The sequence below is a fragment of the Nomascus leucogenys genome, chromosome 1a (assembly GCF_006542625.1).
Source record: "Nomascus leucogenys isolate Asia chromosome 1a, Asia_NLE_v1, whole genome shotgun sequence".
NCBI classification, from domain to species: domain Eukaryota; kingdom Metazoa; phylum Chordata; class Mammalia; order Primates; family Hylobatidae; genus Nomascus; species Nomascus leucogenys.
The window spans coordinates 77,685,253-77,707,490 of NC_044381.1; the positions used below are offsets into that span (position 1 = coordinate 77,685,253).

At 39.1% G+C, this 22,238-nt stretch overlaps 1 protein-coding gene and 1 pseudogene across 2 annotated transcripts in view; both read left to right on the top strand.

Annotated features, from left to right (window-relative positions):
* Window positions 1–22,238, top strand: part of MNAT1 (MNAT1 component of CDK activating kinase) — a 241,529-nt gene that overhangs the window by 41,554 nt on the left and 177,737 nt on the right. The window lies entirely within an intron of this gene.
* On the top strand, window positions 3,484–4,096 carry LOC101175736 (annotated as a pseudogene).

The following is a 22,238-nucleotide window of genomic DNA, read 5'->3' on the forward strand; positions in this document are numbered from 1 at the left end:
ATGCCTGGCTTATTTATGAGGATGTTCAAGTTGCCGAAAATGATGATAGGTATAGTGGTGAACAGGGATACCAGACCATATAAGCCAGATGGTGAAAACTGTACTGGGGAGGGAGGAGCAGATACTGTTAGGGGAGGCCATAACTGAGGATAAAGATGGTGGGATTCCAGAACTAGTATCATTGGTTGAAGTGTCTGCAATATGAGTATGTATTACGTATTGAGAATACTTTGGATCATATTCACTGTAAGTGGTTCCAGAGGGTGATGGGGAGGACATGAGAACAGAGTGATTGTGGTCATGCCAGGAAAAAGGTGTACAACATTTAAATTTAAATGGACTTGTATAGTGTTGTGTTTTTTTTGTTGTTGTTTGTTTGTTTGTTTTGGTTTTTGTTTTTTTGAGACAGAGTCTCACTCTCTTTGCCTAGGCTGGAGTGCAGTGGCACGATCATTGCCTGATGCAGCCTTGACTTCCCGGGCTCAGGTGTTTCTCCTACCACAGCCTCCTGAGTAGCTGGGATTACAGGTGCACACCACCACTCCCAGCTAATTTTTTTGTATTTTTAGTAGAGAGAAGGTTTCACCATGTTGCCCAGGCTGGTATGGAACTCCTGGGCTCAAGCAATCCACCTGCCTCAGCCTCCTAAAGTCCTGGGATTACAGGCGTGAGCCACCATGCCCAGCCTTTGAATAGTGTTTTAGGAAGTTAATTTGAGTAGTTGGGGGAAGGGGAAATATGCTTAAATAGCTTTAGGAAACTAGCTCTCTAGGTAAGATATGTGTTTCTCTTTGTATAATCCCATTATTGACACTCTACTGCATATAAGATTTTGTTTTTGGATGGGTGCAGTGGCTCATGCCTGTAATCTCAGCATTTTGGGAGGCTGAGTTGGGAGGATTGCTTAAGGCCAGGAGTCTGAGACCAGCTTGGACAACATAGCAAGACCTCGTCTTTACTTGTACCCCACCCCTCCCCCCCAAAATTTTTGTTTTTAAGTCTATTTTAAAATTTTGATGTAGCATAAGCAGTTCAAATAAAGGTGTTTGATTTAATCTCATGTATTTTCTGCATACTTTTAAAGTTACAATTGTTTTCTTTACCTTTATATTGGATTTTTTCTTTTAATTGCTTGTATGGCTCACCTCTTGAGGTCCTCTTTTTGCTTAGTCGCCCCATTCTCATTCCATAATACATATTGGGAAAAGATTATAATAAATATTGGGAAAAGGTTATCTCTACACTGATACCTTTCATGTTTACATCCTTGTTTACCATACAGTCTGCTCTTGTGCCATCAAAGTGTCTAACTGAATATAAAACATAGCATTAGGAGTATCTATCTTCTATAGATGCTATCTATAGAAGCATCTTCTAGTGGAAAGATTAGGATGAGAACAAAGTAGACCATAACAAGTGTAATAGCCATACAAATAGCTAGATGATTACCCTTAGTTGGCTGAATTTAATAGGCTGAGTTCTGGAGCAAACCAGAGCAGTCTGAGAATTCATTTCTATTGGCAACAACTGAAGGAATGCCAGGCAGACTTTGAAATCTTTTCTGGGTCTAACTTGGTGATAGTGGGTTTGTTTTGATTCTTTGTAAGATTCTGAGTCACTATTCAGCCCATTTACTACTTGATGCTTGCTCTGCCTAGTCATCTTCAGTGATTCAGTTTTGGCTGCAAACCTATGAAGAATTATTGGTCAGAGTGAAATGACATTGAAATCTGGGGACCCAAAGTGCTATGACTTCCTCTTGTTAGAATGGGGAGGGGTGTATGAGACTCAGATAATTATAATAAATAGAGTTCTGGCCCAGATTTAACTCACAATGTGTCTCTGTTATCAGAGTCCTTTCTCTGGTTCCCAGTTTTGTAATTGGAATCAACATACATGGTAGTTGGCAGAACTCTCAACTTGGCTCCTTGACCAGTTGGGTTAAGTACTATCCTACTGGGGGAAGATCAAGTGGAAGCCTCTAAAACTGTACCTTCCCTCACCTTGGAAGGGACAGCATTTCTTCTAGTTTGGAATTAACACATATTCTGGGTCCACATGTTTGCTTTTTCTGCTCATAAGTCCAAAGCCAGCACCATCAGCTGAGGACTTACAGAGTGTTTCATCCACTAATACGGGATCTTGAGTAATGTTGTCTCTTACCAAGAGTCCCACTTTACAAGAAAGATGTGTAGCAGTGGGCCAAAGTTCATGAATCCACTGGTCTTAACTCATACTGCTCCACCTATAATCCTCTGGATTGATAGAACAGTTGTAATGGGCTCGTAAAGGTACAACTGAGATGCCAGATTGGAGGTGATCCTCTACAAGGATGGGTACCATCCCTCCAGAATGCTTGGCTATCATATGGATATTCATTATATTAGGTATCCTCAATAGGTAATATGTACACGGGTTCAACAACCAAGGGATGGAATAGGAGTGGTCTCATTTACTATCACACCCAATCCTTACTTGAGGAATTTATGCTTTCCGTTCATATAGCTTTAGACCCTGTGGGCTTAGAGGTTCTTGTCTCCAGAAGTAGAAATGCCTTACTAGGGAACAGACACAATGAGAGTTCCATTAAATTTTAAGCCATGCCTGCTGTCTGGTCACTTTGGGCTCCTCTTGCCAAAATCACCAGGGAAGAAAAGGAGTCACTATCCTGGCAAGGGTAATTGACTCTGATCATCATCACAGTATGGACAGAGAAGAATATGTCTGGCATTCAGGGGATCTGCTGATATGTCTCATGGTGTTCCCAAGCCCATTATTTTAATAAATGTACAAATACAATAGCCATTGCCTAAAAAGGGCATGGTAACCAGAATTTCAAACCTCTTAGATAAAAGGATCTGGATCGCTCTACTGGCAAGCTGCTTACACCAGCATAAGTGCTAGCAGAGGATGAGGGGACTCTAAAGTGGGATGATGATCTGTTATGGCCAGGAAATCAACTACAGCATTGGGACTATAGTTTGTCCTGTTCTCTTGAAAGTTTCCCATGGAAACAAAATAAGTAGAATCCTTAAGAAGCTGTTTCCGGCTGGGCGCGGTGGCCCACCCCTGTAATCCCAGCACTTAGGGAGGCTGAGCAGGAGGATCATGAGGTCAGGAGATCAAGACCATCCTGGCCAACATGGTGAGACCCCGTCTCTACTAAAATACAAAAAATTAGCTGGGTGTGGTGGTGCACGTCTGTAATCCCAGCTACTCAGGAGGCTGAGGCAGGGGAATCGCCTGAGCCCGGGAGGTGGAGATTGCAGTGAGCCGAGATCGCACCACTGCACTCCAGCCTGGCAACAGAGTGAGACTCCGTCTCAAAAAAAAAAAAAAAAAGAAGCTGTTTCCGGCTAGAGTGAACTTACTCTAAGAAGCAAGTGGATGGTCGTTACTTTTGAAACTCTTGGCGGGGAAATTGAGCCGCTGTGGTTGCTGTCCGCCTAGTGAAAGCGCGTGCCTTTGTTTGTGTCCCTGGCCATGGTGCTGCAGCTCTCCCGGGAGCAGGGAATCACCCTGCGTGGGAGTGCTGAAATCGTGGCCGAGTTCTTCTCATTCGTCATCAATAGCATTTTATATCAGCGTGGCATTTATCCATCTGAAACCTTTACTTGAGTGCAGAAATACGGACTCACCTTTCTTGTAACTACTGATCTTGAGCTCATAAAATACCTGAATAACGTGGTGGAACAACTAAAAGATTGGTTATACAAGTGTTACTTCAGAAACTGGTTGTAGTTATCTCAAATATTGAAAGTGGTGAGGTCCTGGAAAGATGGCAGTTTGATATTGAGTGTGACAAGACTGCAAAAGATGACAGTGCACCCAGAGAAAAGTCTCAGCTATCCAGGATGAAATCTGTTCAGTCATCAGACAGATCACAGCTACAGTGACATTTCTGCCACTGTTGGAAGTTTCTTGTTCATTTGATCTGCTGATTTACACAGACAAAGATTTGGTTGTACCTGAAAAATGGGAAGAGTCGGGACCACAGTTTATTACCAATTCTGAGGAAGTCCGCCTTTGTTCATTTACTGCTACAATCCACAAAGTAAATAGCATGGTGGCCTACAAAATTCCTGTCAATGACTGAGGATGACATAAGGAAATAATGTAATTGTAATTTTGAAATGTGGTTTTCTTGAAATCAAGTCATCTATAGTTGATATGTTTTATTTCATTAGTTAACTTTTACATGGAGAAAACCAAAATGATACTTACTGAACTGTGTGTAATTGTTCCTTTTATTTTTTGGTACCTATTTGACTCACCATGGAGTTAACATCATGAATTTATTGCACATTATTCAAAAGGAACCAGGAGTTTTTTTTGTCAACATTGTGATGTATATTCCTTTGAAGATAGTAACTGTAGATGGAAAAACTTGTGCTGTAAAGCTAAATGCTTTCCTAAATCAGATGTTTTGGTCAAGTAGCTTGACTCAGTATAGGTAGGGAAATATTTAAGTATAAAATACAGCAAAGGAAGTCTAAATATTCAGAATCTTTGTTAAAGTCCTGAAAGTAACTAATAATCTATAAACAATGAAATATTGCTGTGTAGCTCCTTTTGACCTTCATTTCATGTATAGTTTTCCCTATTGAATCAGTTTCCAATTATTTGACTTTATGTAACTTGAACCTATGAAGTGATGGATATTTGTACTGCTTAATGTTCTGTGATACAGAATTCTTAAAATTTTTTTGTGTGTTTTATAAAATCAAGTTTTAAGTGAGGAAATAAGTTTGTTAAAAAAATAAAAGAAGCAATGGATTTGTGTGGTGTAATTTGCCTGTTCATATAATCCACTCATTTTTCTGTAGCATCATTTATTGATTTATAGAACCTCTTTATATAGTATGAATATCATCTTTTATGTATGATGAAAAAATTGTTTTCTAGTTTGTGGCAAGTCTTTTAATAGTATTGTGTTTCTCCTCCCACTTACGAGAAGTTTTAAATTTAAAATTGTTGTTTTTAGAGATGGGGTCTTGCTGATCTCAAACTCCTGACCTCAAGTGCTTCTTCAGCCTTGGCCTCCACAAAGTGCTGGGACTACAGATGTGAGCCACCACACCTGGCCTTAAATTTTGATAAAATGAAATTTATCAATCTCCTTTACATGGTTTAAATTTTTAAAGTTACTTTTAGGAAATTTCTGCCCTGATCTCATAATTATATTCTCCTATAATTTGATAAAAGTTTTAAGTTTTCTCTTTGATCTTTAGTCATTTGTTCATAGGGGATTTCTTTTTGTATATAGGGTGAAAGATAGGGATCTAGTTTTTTTCTCTCCTTATCTAGAAAGCCAGTGTGTCTCAAGCATTTATTTAGTAGTCATTTCTTTCCACATTGATTTGTAATACTACCTCTTTCCTATGTTGTATTTCCATGTATGCATGGATTTTGTGTGTGTGTGTGTGTCATTTTTTTTTTTTTTTTTTTTTTTTTGAGACGGAGTCTCGCTCTGTCACCCAGGCTGGAGTGCAGTGGCGCGATCTCGGCTCACTGCAAGCTCTGCCTCCCGGGTTCACGCCATTCTCCTGCCTCAGCCTCTCCGAGTAGCTGGGACTACAGGCGCCCACCACCACGCCCGGCTAATTTTTTGTATTTTTAGTAGAGACAGGGTTTCACCGTGGTCTCGATCTCCTGACCTGTGATCCGCCTGCCTCGGCCTCCCAAAGTGCTGGGATTACAAGCGTGAGCCACCGCGCCCGGCCATTTTTTTTTTTTTTAACAGAAGTATACTTGTTCCTTACAGTGTGCTGTTATGTTGGTGGTACATGAATCCATAGACATCTTCCTGGAATGTCAATTTTACCTAAAGAATATGAAAAAGATTGAGTAATTGAATAACTGGTAACTATTTGAGGACATTTTTCAATGAAATAAGGCTGTTTGAATTATGGAGTCAAATAGAACTTTCGTGAAGTTTTAGCTTTTTAAGCTAAAACGTGATACAATTTGAAGGCATGTTGAGCTTATGGGGGACCATTTGAGGCCATTTACCCAATTTTCCAGGAAGTTCATTCTTTATCATTTAAGAATACTGTGGTAGAAAAGGGTGAGAAGGACTACCTTACAAGGACTGTTTTTATTTTTTGTCAAAATGTTGTGTTTATTGTTCCATGTATACATTGCGAGTATTGATACCTTTATTTTTTTTGTGATCTCTGCCTGGAATGTCATCCTTCTTTTGTATTTCAAGGCCAGCACATTTTTCATGGCCCAGCTCAATTCAACCTATTTCTAGAATCCTTTAACAGTTGTAATCCTTGTTACTGGCTCCTTTGAAATCGGTCTTTACTGGGTATTCCTTGTATTAGGTAATATTTCTAATGGCTAATGTTTATTGAGAATGTACTATGTGTCTGGTATATTTCTAAGCATTTTACCTGTATTAACTAATGTAAATCTCATCAGCTCTGAAAGCTAGGTTTTTACCCCTATGTAGGTATTATTTTTATTTCTCACAAGGAAGGAAACAGAGGCACAGAGAGGGTTAATAATTTAAATAAGGAAAAGCAGGCAAACTGGCTTCAGAGTCTGTGCCCTTAACAACTATGCTCTGCTCCCTCTCAGTTGCTCAATAAATAATTGCCCAGGAATGAATGTACCACTTATATTAACACTTAGCAGACATAACTTTGTTCTGTTGTTTTATGGGTGTGTTCTTTCCTAACTATATAATACATCCCTGAAGGCAGGGATAAAATCTTATACTTCTTTATATTATGGCTTTATATTTCATACTTCATTAGATGGATTTACTACTTATAACAAATCCCTAGTAGATGTTTGTAGGTGATGATAATGAATTTGGTATGACCTTTAGATTTGCCATAGAGTAACATAAACCTAAGCATTCATTGTCAAATGGGTCTAAGCTTTCTAATAAGACCTGTTGGTTTGAATACTCCAGAACCACAGATAAATAACACTGTGAGATCTCCTGGTTCTGAAGCTGTGGGGTTTGGCTAGACCTATAACATTCTATTCAGTTGGTAGAGAGATCCCTAGAGATTAGGTGACAGATTTCTGGCCTGCACTTAAACTATGACCTGGACAGGTCATTTTGTCTTGCTATCTGTAAAAGGAGAAAATCATATTTAGTGCAGCTTTTATTTTTAAATCATGGTCTAGCCCAGGCTAGAGTGCAGTGGCGCGATCTTGGCTCACTGCAAGCTCCGCCTCCCAGGTTCACGCCATTCTTCTGCCTCAGGCTCCCGAGTAGCTGGGACTACAGGCGCCTGCCACCACGCCCGGCTAATTTTTTGTACTTTCAGTAGAGACAGGGTTTCACCATGTTAGCCAGGATGGTCTCGATCTCCTGACCTTGTGATCCGCCCACTTCGGCCTCAACCTCCCAAAGTGCTGGGATTACAGGCATGAGCCACCACGCCCGGCCTTTAGTTTTACTTTTAAATAAAGAGCAAAATATTTACGTATTTTTTGATATAAGGTCTCACTCTGTCACCCAGGGTGTAATGCAGTGGTGCGATCACAGCTAACTGCAGCTCCAACTTCCTGGGCTCAAGCGATCCTTGCGCTTCAGCCTCCCAAGTAGTTGGGACTATAGGCCACTATGCCCAGCTAATTTACTTTTATTTTTTATTTTATTTATTTATTTTGAGATGGAGTCTTGCTCTGTCGCCCAAGCTGGAGTGCAGTGACACGATCTCGGCTCACTGCAACCTCCGCCTCCTGGGTTCAAGCCATTCTCTTGCCTCAGCCTCCCTAGTAGCTGGGATTACAGGTACGTGCCACCATGCCTGGCTAATTTTTTTTTTATTATTTTTAGTAGAGGCGAGGTTTTGCCATGTTGGCCAGGCTGGTCTCAAACTCCTGACCTCAGGTGATCCACCTGCCTCTGCCTCCCAAAGTGCTGGGATTACAGGCATGAGCCACTGTGCCCAGCCACCCAGCTAACTAAAAACATTGTTTTTTTTTTTTTAATAGAGATGAGGGTCTTGCTATGTTGCTCAGGCTGGTCTTAAACTCCTGGACTTAAATGATCCTCCTGCTGCGGCCTTCCAAAGTGTTGGAATTATAGATGTGAGCCACTACACCAGGCTGAAAATATTTTTCCCCCCCCAAGACAGAGTTTTGCTCTGTCACCCAGGCTGGTGTGCAGTGGCGTGATCTCAGCTCACTGCAACCTCCACCTCCCAGGTTCAGGCAGGTCTCCTGCCTCAGCCTCCCGGGATTACAGTTGCCCGCCACTGTGCCTGGTTAATTTTTGTATTTTTAGTAGAGATGAGGTTTCTACATGTTGGCCAGGCTGGTCTCGAACTCCTGACTTTGTGATCCGCCCACCTCGGCTTCCCAAAGTGCTGGGATTACAGGCATGAGCCACCGCGCCAGGCAACGAAAATACTCTTTTTACAGTTAGTTTCTGGACAGTGTAAGAATTCTTTGGTCAAGTGGAAAGGACTTGATAAATGTGTAGCTATAGCTAACACTTTTTTTTTTTTTTTTTGTGATGGAGTCTCAACTCTGTTGCCTAGGCTGGAGTACAGTGGTGTGATCTCAGCTCACTGCAACCTCTGGCTCCCAGGTTCAAGCAATTCTTGTGTCTCAGCCTCCTGAGTAGCTGGGACTACAGGTGTGTACCACCATGCCCGGCTAATTTTTGTATTTTTAGTAGAGATGGGATTTCACTATGTTGGACAGGCTGGTCTCAAATCCCTGACCTCAGGAGGCCTCGGCCTCCCAAAGTGCTGGGATTATAGGCGTGAGCCACCACACCCAGCCAGCTAGCACTCTGAACATTTACTATGTATCAGGAACTGATTTAAGTTCTTTTACATATAATAACTCATTTAATTAAGTTGATTGTTGGGTGGCCATTTGATTTTTTAAAAGGTTTCCATTTCCCCCTCTTTATTAGTGTAATTCAAAAATAATTGTCAATACTAATCAGAAAAATAAAAAATTACAAATATAAAATATGACTTAGGTTTTGAAACAATCTGGGGAACGGGTCTCAGACTTGTCTGATATTTTATTAATTGATTTTCCCTAGTGTTTATTAGGGATTTAAAATGATTAATTGAAAATATTAGCAAATGTTGAGCAAACATTGATACACTTTGCTTTCAAGAAAACAAAAATAAGAACATTGTATTTTTAGAACTATTTCACCTTGAGTTAAGCATTGCTTGTCATAAACCAAATACAGTTCTTGCCTTAATAGCCCCACATTCTCTGTATGGATCTTCTGGAATTTTCTGTTGTTGAGGTAGGAGATGATAGTTTATTCTCACACATCTGCTTTATATAGATTATATAATTTAGTCTGTAATTATTTGCTAGTATCAACTGTTTTTTAATTGATTCACAAGAATGTATATTCTTGTACTCATCAAACATTTGAGGGTTCAGCTTTGCATTTGACAAGGCACCTGGCATAGTACTGAGAGGGTAGCCAGCTGTTTAGCTTAAATATTTGAGGACCTAATGAATAGAAATAGCATCTTGACTAGTTGTTATATTTTATTCTGTTTAAAAGGTCATAATAATGGATGCTTGATAAATATTGACCTAGAAGAAATAGTCAAAAAAATGAATTATATATATATTCTAATGGCCTCTTAAAAATAGTAGAAAAGTACAAACTCTGTTGTGGATATGAAGAGTGAAATAGTGAAAATAAACCCAGTGTTAAACTCTGAGAAATAGAAACAAAATATAATTAAGAAAAATTGAATAAAATAAATAATAGAAAAGTAGAAATTAGTAAATTGGAAAACACACAAAAAAATTGTGAAATTCAAGTTTCTTTATAGTGATTCTTTAAAAGGGCCTTTATACAACTTAGACAAACATGTAGCATTTCTGATCAAGAGAAAGAGGTAGAAAAGCAATATAAGAAATGAAGAGAGAGCTAGAACAATAGAAACAGTGGAAAATTTTAAAAATATTTTACTCAGTACTAATAAATGAGAAAATCTTAATGGCTTGGGTAGTTTGGGGAACACTTAAATTATGGTTGCATTTCTTTGAGTTCATTTGTTCATTATAAGCAATCTTTTATTGGTCACATGTAACAGTGGTTCTCAGACTTTTTGGTGTTAGTAACTTTTATAATTTTAAAAGTTATTGATGACCCTCAAGACCTCTTATTTATGAAAGTTATATCTGTTAACGTTTATCATATTAGGAATTAAAATTTGGAAACTGAAATATTTATTCATCAAAAATTATAAACCTATTACATGTTACCACAAACTGTATTTTTATGAAATGTAACTATATTTTCCAAAACAAAAACATTTTGTGAGATGAGTAGCATTGTTTTACATTTTTGCAAATCTTTTTAAAATGCTTGGCTTAAGAGAAGAAAACTAGATTCTCACATCTGCTTCTGTGTTGAGTCTGTTGTATGTTTTGGTTGAAATAAATAAAGACTATCTGGCATCTATAGATACTTATTTGGAAAAGGGAGAAACATTTTAATAATAGCCTTTTCAGGTAATTGCTGACATTCTTTTTGGACATACTTAGGTACATGTATTTTTAGCTCCTTTGAATCATGGTGGAAGTAAAGTCATACCTTATTTAGTGCAGGACCTGCATTAATGGAAATCAGAGTATTAGTTGAATTTGCCCTTCCTTTCCCCGAAGTAGAATTATAGTAAAGGTCTCTGTGGAGATGCTAGCTTGGTTTAGTGGGACATCGTTCTTTCAAGTCTCCAAAGTCCTGAATGCTCCTGTGGCCATGGTGCTTTCCCTTATTACTCGTATACAGACATACCTCAGAGATATTGCTGGTTTGGTTTCTGACCACCACAGTAAAGCAAATATCATAATAAAACAAATAGCACAATGAAGTGACTAGCACAATAAAGTGTGTCACACAAACTTTTTGGTTTCTTAGTGCATGTAAAAGTTATGTTTACACTATACTGTAGTATATTAAGTGTACAATATAAATATGACTAAAAAACAGTGTGCATACCTTAATTAAAATATACTTTACTGCTAAAAATTGCTAACAATCATCTGAGCCTTTGAAAGTGAATATAATCTTTTTGCTGGTAGAAGGTCTTGCCCAGATGTTGATGGCTCCTGACTAATCAGGGTGGTGATTGCTGAAGGTTGGGGTGGCCTTGACGATTTCTTTTTTTTTTTTTTTTATTATACTTTAGGGTTTTAGGGTACATGTGCACAATGTGCAGGTTTGTTACATATGTATCCATGTGCCATGTTGATTTCCTGCACCCATTAACTCGTCATTTAGCATTAGGTGTATCTCCTAATGCTGTCCCTCCCCCCTCCCCCCACCCCACAACAGTCCCCGGAGTGTGATGTTCCCCTTCCTGTGTCCATGAGTTCTCATTGTTCAATTCCCACCTATGAGAGAGAACATGCGGTGTTTGGTTTTTTGTCCTTGCGATAGTTTACTGAGAATGATGTTTTCCAGTTTCATCCATGTCCCTACAAAGGACACGAACTCATCATTTTTTATGGCTGCATAGTATTCCATGGTGTATATGTGCCACATTTTCTTAATCCAGTCTATCGTTGTTGGACATTTGGGTTGGTTCCAACTCTTTGCTATTGTGAATAGTGCCGCAATAAACATACGTGTGCATGTGTCTTTATAGCAGCATGATTTATAGTCCTTTGGGTATATACCCAGTAATGGGATGGCTGGGTCAAATGGTATTTCTAGTTCGAGATCCCTGAGGAATCGCCACACTGACTTCCACAATGGTTGAACTAGTTTACAGTCCCACCAACAGTGTAAAAGTGTTCCTATTTCTCCACATCCTCTCCAGCACCTGTTGTTTCCTGATTTTTAATGATGGCCATTCTAACTGGTGTGAGATGGTATCTCACTGTGGTTTTGATTTGCATTTCTCTGATGGCCAGTGATGATGAGCATTTCTTCATGTGTTTTCTGGCTGCATAAATGTCTTCTTTTGAGAAGTGTCTGTTCATGTCCTCTGCCCACTTTTTGATGGGGTTGTTTGTTTTTTTCTTGTAAATTTGTTTGAGTTCATTGTAGATTCTGGATATTAGCCCTTTGTCAGATGAGTAGGTTGCAAAAATTTTCTCCCATTCTGTAGGTTGCCTGTTAATTCTGATGATAGTTTCTTTTGCTGTGCAGAAGCTCTTTAGTTTAATGAGATCCCATTTGTCGATTTTGGCTTTTGTTGCCATTGCTTTTGGTGTTTTAGACATGAAGTCCTTGCCCACGCCTATGTCCTGAATGGTATTGCCTAGGTTTTCTTGTAGGATTTTAATGGTTTTAGGTCTAACATATAAGTCTTTAATCCATCTTGAATTAATTTTTGTATAAGGTGTAAGGAAGGGATCCAGTTTCAGCTTTCTACATATGGCTAGCCAGTTTTCCCAGCACCATTTATTAAATAGGGAATCCTTTCCCCATTTCTTGTTTTTGTCAGGTTTGTCAAAGATCAGATAGTTGTAGCTATGCGGCATCATTTCTGAGGGCTCTGTTCTGTTCCATTGATCTATGTCTCTGTTGTGGTACCAGTACCATGCTGTTTTGGTTACTGTAGCCTTGTAGTATAGTTTAAAGTCAGGTAGCGTGATGCCTCCAGCTTTGTTCTTTTGGCTTAGGATTGACTTGGCGATGCGGGCTCTTTTTTCGTTCCATATGAACTTTAAAGTAGTTTTTTCCAATTCTGTGAAGAAAGTCATTGGTAGCTTGATGGGGATGGCATTGAATCTATAAATTCCCTTGGGCAATATGGCCATTTTCACGATATTGATTCTTCCAACCCATGAGCATGGAATGTTCTTCCATTTGTTTGTATCCTCTTTTATTTCATTGAGCAGTGGTTTGTAGTTCTCCTTGAAGAGGTCCTTCACATCCCTTGTAAGTTGTATTCCTAGGTATTTTATTCTCTTTGAAGCAATTGTGAATGGGAGTTCACTCATGATTTGGCTCTCTGTTTGTCTGTTATTGGTGTACAAGAATGCTTGTGATTTTTGTACATTAATTTTGTATCCTGAGACTTCGCTGAAGTTGCTAATCAGCTTAAGGAAATTTTGGGCTGAGACAATGGGATTTTCTAGATATACAATCATGTCATCTGCAAACAGGGACAGTTTGACTTCCTCTTTTCCTAATTGAATACCCTTTATTTCCTTCTCCTGCCTGATTGCTCTGGCCAGAACTTCCAGCACTATGTTGAATAGGAGCGGTGAGAGAGGGCATCCCTGTCTTGTGCCAGTTTTCAGAGGGAATGCTTCCAGTTTTTGCCCATTCAGTATGATATTGGCTGTGGGTTTGTCATAGATAGCTCTTATTATTTTGAGATACGTCCCATCAATACCTAATTTATTGAGAGTTTTTAGCATGAAGGGTTGTTGAATTTTGTCAAAGGCCTTTTCTGCATCTATTGAGATAATCATGTGGTTTTTGTCTTTGGTTCTGTTTATATGCTGGATTACATTTATTGATTTGCGTATGTTGAACCAGCCTTGCATCCCAGGGATGAAGCCCACTTGATCATGGTGGATAAGCTTTTTGATGTGCTGCTGGATTCGGTTTGCCAGTATTTTATTGAGGATTTTTGCATCAATGTTCATCAAGGATATTGGTCTGAAATTCTCTTTTTTGGTTATGTCTCTGCCAGGTTTTGGTATCAGGACGATGCTGGCTTCATAAAATGTGTTAGGGAGGATTCCCTCTTTTTCTATCGATTGGAATAGTTTCAGAAGGAATGGTACCAGTTCCTCCTTGTACCTCTGGTAGAATTCAGCTGTGAATCCATCAGGTCCTGGACTCTTTTTGGTTGGTAAGCTATTGATTATTGCCACAATTTCAGAACCTGTTATTGGTCTATTCAGAGATTCAACTTCTTCCTGGTTTAGTCTTGGGAGGGTGTATTTGTCGAGGAATTTATCCATTTCTTCTGGATTTTCTAGTTTATTTGCATAGAGGGGTTTGTAGTATTCTCTGATGGTAGATTGTATTTCTGTGGGATTGGTGGTGATATCCCCTTTTTCGTTTTTTATTGCATCTATTTGATTCTTCTCTCTTTTCTTCTTTATTAGTCTTGCTAGCGGTCCATCAATTTTGTTGATCTTTTCAAAAAACCAGCTCCTGGATTCATTAATTTTTTGAAGGGTTTTTTGTGTCTCTATTTCCTTCAGTTCTGCTCTGATTTTAGTTATTTCTAGCCTTCTGCTAGCTTTTGAATGTGTTTGCTCTTGCTTTTCTAGTTCTTTTAAATGTGATGTTAGGGAGTCAATTTTGGATCTTTCCTGCTTTCTCTTGTGGGCATTTAGTGCTATAAATTTCCCTCTACACACTGCTTTGAATGTGTCCCAGAGATTCTGGTATGTTGTGTCTTTGTTCTCGTTGGTTTCAAAGAACATCTTTATTTCTGCCTTCATTTCATTATGTACCCAATAGTCATTCAGGAGCAGGTTGTTCGGTTTCCATGTAGTAGAGCGGTTTTGAGTGAGTTTCTTAATCGAGTTCTAGTTTGATTGCACTGTGGTCTGAAAGACAGTTTGTTATAATTTCTGTTCTTTTACATTTGCTGAGGAGAGCTTTACTTCCAACTATGTGGTCAATTTTGGAATAGGTGTGGTGTGGTGCTGAAAAAAATGTATATTCTGTTGACTTGGGGTGGAGAGTTCTGTAGATGTCTATTAGGTCCACTTTGTGTAGAGCTGAGTTCAATTCCTGGATATCCTTGTTAACTTTCTGTCTCGTTGATCTGTCTAATGCTGACAGTGGGGTGTTAAAATCTCCCATTATTATTGTGTGGGAGTTTAAGTCCCTTTGTAGGTCACTCAGGACTTGCTTTATGAATCTGGGTGCTCCTGTGTTGGGTGCATATATATTTAGGATAGTTAGCTCTTCTTGTTGAATTGATCCCTTTACCATTATGTAATGGCCTTCTTTGTCTCTTTTGATCTTTGTTGGTTTAAAGTCTATTTTATCAGAGACTAGGATTGCAACCCCTGCCTTTTTTTGTTTTCCAGTTGCTTGATAGATCTTCCTCCATCCCTTTATTTTGAGTCTATGTGTGTCTCTGCACATGAGATGGGTTTCCTGAATACAGCACACTGATGGGTCCTGACTCCTTATCCAGTTTGCCAGTCTGTGTCTTTTGATTGGAGCATTTAGCCCATTTACATTTAACGTTAATATTGTTATGTGTGAATCTGATCCTGTCATTATGATGTTAGTTGGTTATTTTGCTCGTTAGTTGCTATAGTTTCTTCCTAGTCTCGATGGTCTTTACAATTTGGCATGTTTTTGCAGTGGCTGGTACCGGTTGTTCCTTTCCATGTTTAGTGCTTCCTTCAGGAGCTCTTTTAGGGCAGGCCTGGTGGTGACAAAATCACTCAGCGTTTGCTTGTCTGTAAAGTGTTTTATTTCTCCTTCACTTATGAAGCTTAGTTTGGCAGGATAGGAGATTCTGGGTTGAAAATTCTTTTCTTTAAGAATGTTGAATATCGGCCCCCACTCTCTTCTGGCTTGTAGAGTTTCTGCTGAGAGATCAGCTGTTAGTCTGATGGGCTTCCCTTTGTGGGTAACCCGACCTATCTCTCTGGCTGCCCTTAACATTTTTTCTTTCATTTCAACTTTGGTGAATCTGACAATAATGTGTCTTGGAGTTGCCCTTCTCGAGGAGTATCTTTGTGGCGTTCTCTGTATTTCCTGAATCTGAATGCTGGCCTGCCTTGCTAGATTGGGGAAGTTCTCCTGGATAATATCTTGCAGAGTGTTTTCCAACTTGGTTCCATTCTCCCCATCATTTTCAGGTACACCAATCAGACGTAGGTTTGGTCTTTTCACATAGTCCCAAATTTCTTGGAGGCTTTGTTCATTTCTTTTTATCCTTTTTTCTCTAAACTTCCCTTCTCTCTTCATTTCATTCATTTCATCTTCCATCAGCGATATCCTTTCTTCCAGTTGATCGCATCTGCTACTGAGGCTTCTGCAATCTTCGTGTAGTTCTCGAAACTTGGCTTTCAGCTCCATCAGCTCCTTGAAGCCCTTCTCTCCATTGGTTATTCTAGTTATTCATTCTTCTAATTTTTTTTCAAAGTTTTTAACTTCTTTGCTGTTGTTTTGAATTTCCTCTCGTAGCTCAGAGTAGTTTGATCGTCTGAAGCCTTCTTCTCTCAACTCATCAAAGTCATCCTCCATCCAGCTTTGTTCCGTTGCTGGTGAGGAACTGCGTTCCTTTGGAGGAGGAGAGGTGCTCTGTTTTTTAGAGTTTCCAGTTTTTTTGGTCTGTTTTTTCCCCATCTTTGTGGTTTTATCTACTTTTTGTCTTTGATGACGGTGATGTACAGATGGGTTTTTGGTGTGGATGTCCTTTCTGTTTGTTAGTTTTCCTTCTACCAGACAGGACCCTCAGCTGCAGGTCTGTTGGAGTTTACTAGAGGTGCACTCCACACCCTGTTTTGCTGGGTGTCAGCAGCGGTGGCTGCAGAACAGCGGATTTTCGTGAGACCACAAATTCAGCTGTCTGATAGTTCCTCTGAAAGTTTTGTCTCAGAGAAGTACCGGGTTGAATGAGGTGTCAGTCTGTCCCTACTGGGGGGTGCCTCCCAGTTAGGCTGCTCAGGGGTGAGGGACCCACTTTAGGAGGCAGTCTGACGGTTCTCAGATCTCCAGCTGCGTGCTGGGAGAACCACTACTCTCTTCAAAGCTGTCAGTCAGACAGGGACATTTAAGTCTGTGGAAGTTCTTGCAGAGTTTTTGTTTGTCTGTGCCCTGCCCCCAGAGGTGGAGCCTACAGAGGCAGGCAGGCCTCCTTGAGCTGTGGTGGGCTCCACCCAGTTCGAGCTTCCTGGCTGCTTTGTTTACCTAAGCAAGCCTGGGCAATGGCGGGCGCCCCTCCCCCAGCCTCGCTGGCGCCTCGCAGCTTGATCTCAGACTGCTGTGCTAGCAATTAGCGAGACTCCGTGGGCATAGGACCCTCCTAGCCAGGTGCGGGACACAATCTCCTAGTGTGCCGTTTTCCAGGCCCGTTGGAAAAGCGCAGTATTAGGATGGGACTGACCTGATATTCCAGGTGCCGTCTGCTTCCCCTTTCTTTGACTAGGAAAGGGAACTCCCTGATCCCTTGCGCTTCCCGAGTGAGGCAATGCCTCGCCCTGCTTCGGCTCGTGCACAGTGTGCTTCACCGACTGTCCTGCACCCACTGTTAGGCACTCCCTAGTGAGATGAAACCGGTACCTCAAGCAGAAATGCAGAAATCACCCGTCTTCTGTGTCGCTGGGGCTGGGAGCTGGAGACCCGAGCTGTTCCTATTCGGCCATCTTGGCTCCACCCACCGACAATTTCTTAAAATGAGACAACAATGAAGTTTGTTGCATTTATTGACTCTTCCTTTCATGAAAGATTTCCCTGGAGCATGTGATGCTGTTTGATAACATTTACTTACTGGAAAATTTCTCTCAAAATTGGAATCAATTCTCAAACCTTGCCACACTTTATCAACTAACTGTATATGTTATTTCTGAATCTCTTGTCATTTCAACAGTGTTCACAGCATCTTCACCAGGAGTAGATTCCATCTCAAGAATCATCCCTAAGAAGCCAAAACTCCTCATTTGTTCAAGTTTGATCATGAGATTGCAGCAATTCAGTCACATCTTCAGGCTCCACTTCTAATTCTAGTTCTCTTGCTGTTTCTGCCGTATCTGCAGTTACTTTCTCCACTGAGGTCAGACCCTGAAAGTCATCTGTGAGGATTGGAATCAACTTCTTCCAAATGCCTTTTAATGTTAATATTTTTTATCTTTTCTCATGAATCACACGTGTTCTTAATGGCATCTAGAATGGTGAATCCTTTCAAAAAGGTTTTGAATTTGCTTTGCCCAGATCTATCAGAGGAATCATTATCTGTAGCAGCTACAGCATTATGACATGTATTACTTAAATAACAAGACTTCAATGTCAAAATTACTCCTTGACCCATGGGCTTTTGAATGGATGTTGCATTAGCAGGCATGAAAACAACATTCATGTCCTTGCACATATCCATCAGAGGTCTTAGGTGACCGGATTCATTGTCAATGAGCAGTAACATTTTGGAAGGAGTCTTTTTTTCTGAGCAATAGGTCTCAACAGTGGGTTCAAATATTAAGCGAACCATGCTGTAAATAGATGTGCCATCATTCAGGCTTTATTCTTCCATTTATAGAGCACAGGCAGTATAGATTTAGCATAATATTTAAGGGCTTTATGATTTTTCAAAATGACAAATGAACATTGATTTCAATTTAGTCATCAGCTGCACTAGCTCCTGAAATGACAGCCTTGCCTTTGAAGCTTTGAAACCAGGCATTGGCTTCTCCTCTGTAGCTATGGAAGTCCTAGATGGCATCTTCCAATAGAAGGATGTTTCATCTGCATTGAAAAGTCTGTTTTTCAGTGTAGCCACCTTCATCATTATCTTAGATAGATATTATGGATAACTTGCTGAAGCCTCCATATCAGCACTTGCTGCTTCACCTTGCACTTTTATGTTATGGAAACAGCATCTTTCCTTGAATTTTGTGAACCAACCTCTGCTAGCTTCAGACTTTTCTTATGCAACTTCCTCACCTTTCTCAGTCATCATAGGATTGAAGAGAGTTAGGGATTAGGATCTGGATTAGGTTTTGGTTTAAGGGAATGTTGTGGCTGGTTTGATCTTTTATCCAGACCACTGAAACTTTCTCTGTATAAACGATAAGACTGTTTTGCTTTCTTAACATTGTGTGTCATTGGCACAGTGCTTTTAATTTCCTTTGAGGACTTTTCCTTTGCATTCATGACTTGGCTAACTGGTACAGTTGGCCTAGGTTTTGGACTACTTCAGCTTATGACACACCCTCCTCAGGAAGCTTGGTCATTTCTGTCTTTTGATTTAAAGTGAGAAACCTGTGACTGTTTTTTTCACTTGAACACCTAAGAGTCCATTGTAGGGTTATTAATTGGCCTAATTTAAATATTGTTGTGTCTCAAGGAATGGGAGGTCTGAGAAGAGGGAGAGAGTTGGAGGAACAGTTGGTGAAGCAGTTGGAGTACATACAACATTTATTAAGTTTATATGTGGGTGCTTTTCATGTTATCCTGAAACAATTAAAATGGTAACACCAAAGATCACTGACCACATAGCACCATGTCAGATATAACTATAATGAAAATGTTTGAAATATTGTGAGGATTACCAAAATGTGAAACAGAGACATGAAGTAAGCACATGCTGTTGGAAAAATGGCGCCGATAGACTCATTCCATGGCAGCGTTGCCACAAATCTTGAATTTGTAGAAAATGAAATATCTGCAAAGCCCAATAAGGCAATTCGCAATAAAATGAGGCATGCCTGTAATTGTCAGTTCTCCCAGTCTGCAGTATTATTTCTGAAGCCCTTCATAAAGTTAGACAGACTTTTCCCTCCAGTTTCTAACTTAGCTTTTACCTTGTTCCTCAACCATATCCCTGAAGGGGCTTTGAGCCTCTAATGCCTTAAATCTTAACATCCAGCACCATCACATGCACACCCTTTTTAGCTATCAGGATGAAACTATTCATCAGTGGCAGAAAGAATGGCTACAGAATAGTCCACATATTTCAGAAAATGTTCTTGGCTTAGAGCATTTGGAGTATGATGTGTCATTAACACATGCTGGCTAGGAGTATGTAGTATAATTTGTTGAGCTGTCGCTCATTGGCTGAAAGCTTGTGATAGTATTCAAAGTATGCTTTTGTAATAGAGTTACTTCTTTTTCTTTTTTTTTTCTGTTTTCACCATAGTATATGAATGTTTATGCACAAAGTTGGTGTATCTGACACAGAAGAATATTGGTTTTGAGTATGTTGAGTTTGAGGTAACTTGTGGGATATCAAAGAGTAACTGTGTAATAGGCAGTGTGTAATAGGAATTTAGGAGAGATTTTTAGGCTAGAAATAGATACTTAGGATGATTATTTTCATAGGTCCTTATAAAAATTGTAAGAATAAGATTGAAGGAGAAAGTGTAGAGTATGAAGAGGACTGTAAAAGGAAAATAAATCTTGGGACCCCCAAAATCACTAAGCTAAAGGGAAAAGTCAAGCTGGGAACTGCTTAGTGCAAACCTGCCTCCCATTCTATTGAAAGTCATTCCTCTGAGGCTCATCTGAGACAAATGAATCTCTGATTGCTTCCTCTGCCCTATTGTTTATGTAAAAATGCAGTTTCACTGAGCCAGACTAAATTGTGTATTCAGTGGAAGGCTGATCAAGGACTCAAAAGAATCCAACCTTTTGTCTCTCATCTACTTCTAACCTGGAAGCCCCCACTTCGACTTGTCCCACCTTACTGGACCAAACTGATGTATATCTTACACATAGTGATTATTAATATAAAATGTATATCATGATTATCAATATAAAATGTATAAAAGCAAGCTGTACTCGACCACTTTGGGAACATGTCATCAGGACCTCCTGAGGGTGTGTCCTTAACTTTGGCAAAATAAACTTCCTAAATTGACTGAGTCCTGTCTCAGATATATGGGATTCACAGGGTAATGGTGAATTCTTACTAGTTATATGATTTTAAGCCAGTTATTCGACTTCTCCATGCTTAGTGCCCTCATCTATGTAGTAAGGAAAATAATATCTACATCATATCGCAAAAGCCCTAATGAATGTTATTTTCTTTCTACGTTCCTTCATATATTTCCAACCTCTTTCTAGAAAATATTTATAGTGTTATTCCATAAAGGATTTAAATTTGGCTTAGGAGTTTTCTGGCAAAGGGGCAAAAAGGAAAACTGGATAGATTCCATGGTCCTTGCTGTCTGTCAGGAGGATACAAACCCATTTGTTTGAAAGTATGTTTTTCTGGCACAGCTTTATTTAATTATTAACTCTTTCCTTTTCCCTTGAGTACAAATATTTGTTTTTACACAGCTCCGTTTTTCTGGCTCAGAATGGACTTAAATATACTATTTGAATTTGTACCTTATATTATTTGCTTGTTAGTTGAAAATTGCTATGCTAAATTATAATAGCCAACAGAAGATTGATTAGACATTAATTTTGAGTTCTAAGATAATGAAAAAATGGGTAAACATGCTTTTTTAAATTTTGAGGGCAATATCTTTTTTTTTTCTTTTTCTTCTGAGAGTCTACTATTTCTTCGTAATGTTTTAATACCTGCTCCCAGGCCATCACTTCTCTACCTGTGGATGAATTCTTTTGCTTCATATTCCAAAAGCACTTCGTTGAGGTAGTTTATACATTTTTTCCCAGGATTTGGAATACATAGATTCTGAGTTCCCTTTTAGGTATCAAGTGATTCATAGCAATTTAGCCTAAAGGTATGAAAGGACTGATGAGGAAATTTAACAGCAAATATTCCAAAGTTTAAATTGAGAATGCCACATAAGTAAATGTAACACATTCCTATTTTAGTTGCTGAGATAAATGAGAAATGATTATCGTAGACAAAGCTAACTGGATCCCATGGCTAATTGGCTTGAAATCCATGTATGCAAATAAGTAAGTCTCTACTTTTATTAAGATTGTATACCCCTTCTATCAAAAGTTATTCATTTTGAGGTCATAAGTTTTTTAAAATTACAAATATCTGGGCTTTAAGAAAATCTCAAACCTTTTTAAGGTGAAGATTTCAATTGGTTACTTTCTGGGGACCAAAACTTGTAGAATATTCTTTTAAAATTTCAGTTTAGTTCCTGCTTAAAAGCTGATATCGTCAACTCATGGTGGAGGTTAGGAAGGAGAGAAAAATAAGAAAATGTCTAATATTTTGTTCATCTTTTTTGGGCCAGTTTAGTTGAAAACCCTAACCATCACATATAAATAGTTTATTTGGGAAAAATGTATTTTGATTTCCAAGCAGCTAATTTGTAAGCAAACTATTGGAGCAAAGTCTATTTATAAATTGACTGCCTTTTCTAAAATGCACCAGGTGTTATTTTTTTCGTGTGTTTTCCATGAATCCTTTAATGCATTTCATTATTGGATGTTGATAATATTTTAATTAACTGGTGATCATTTAGGTCATTTCTACCTCTAAAATTTCTATGATTCAGTTAGAGCAGAGATTTTTGTCAAATGATTTAGTTGAATTAAGGTTTCTAAAGTTTTAATGTTCAAAGATATGGCACTTCAATCAATATTTTTTTTGTATAGACAAGTTAGGTTTATTTTGGAAGGAAAATTTTTTTAAATTAATATCCTGCTTCTTTCTTACATAATTTAGTACACATGGGCTTAAGGAAGAATT